Source organism: Lathyrus oleraceus, chromosome 2 (assembly GCF_024323335.1).
Source record: "Lathyrus oleraceus cultivar Zhongwan6 chromosome 2, CAAS_Psat_ZW6_1.0, whole genome shotgun sequence".
NCBI classification, from domain to species: Eukaryota; Viridiplantae; Streptophyta; class Magnoliopsida; order Fabales; family Fabaceae; genus Lathyrus; species Lathyrus oleraceus.
Window position 1 is genome coordinate 283,749,234 of NC_066580.1, and position 974 is coordinate 283,750,207.

Below are 974 nucleotides of genomic sequence, written 5' to 3' on the forward strand. Positions count from 1 at the left end.
GTCGGTCAATGCGAAGAACTCGCAGCACCGGAAGCTTAGTATACCCTCTGGCGGAACCTAAACGTTACGCTCGCGCACGTTTATTTTTCCGTAGAATTAGGAGAGCTATGGTCGAAGATCGAAACCAAAGACCTCTTAAGGATTTCGCCCAAGCATCTAACGAAGAGCCTAGTTCTAGTATAGTAAACCCAACCATCCCAGCTAATAATTTCGAACTTAAACCCTCCCTGTTGCAACTAGTGCAACATAGACAATTCGCAGGTCTCGCTACTGAGAACCCAAACCAACATTTAAAAATCTTTCTCCAATTAGCAGACACTTTTAAAACCAATGGAGCTTCTCCTGAGGCAATCCGTTTAATATTATTCCCTTTTCCCTCAGAGATAAAGCCCTATCATGGTTAGATTCCCTTCCACCCAATTCCATTACAACTTGGGATAACCTTAGAAGAGTATTCCTTGCTGGATACTTTCCCCCAAGTAAGACTGCCGTCCTTCGAAACCATATAACTAGATTTACCCAGAACCAAGGAGAATCGTTGTTCGAAGCTTGGGAGAGATATAAAGAGCTGTTAAGAGCATGCCCACATCATGGTTTTGAAAATTGGTTAATCATTCAAACCTTCTATAATGGACTTCACTATAACACTAAGATGACCATCGACGCTACCGCAGGCGGTGCACTGATGAACAAACCTTATCCTGAAGCTAGTGCCCTCATCGAAGATATGGCTCAAATCCACCAATCATGGGGAGTCGAACGAGCGACAGTTGAGAAGAAGGAAGCCCAAGGAGGAGTGCATGAACTTAGCTCTATAGACATGATGCAAGCTAAAATGGATGCATTAGCCCGCAAAGTCGAGCATATGTGCATAAACCCGAATACTGCTACCGTAGTTTCGTCGGATTGTGAGATATGTGGAACCAAAGGACACCAATCTGCAGAATGCAGTCTATTAAACGAAACCCACTCTG

General features: G+C 43.9%; 1 non-coding gene across 1 annotated transcript; it reads right to left on the reverse strand.

Moving 5' to 3' along the window:
* Positions 1–490: 490 nt before the first annotated feature.
* Positions 491–597, reverse strand: LOC127125011 (small nucleolar RNA R71). Its single transcript, XR_007804478.1, has one exon. It is a non-coding gene; the product is annotated as a small nucleolar RNA R71 (small nucleolar RNA).
* Positions 598–974: the final 377 nt, after the last annotated feature.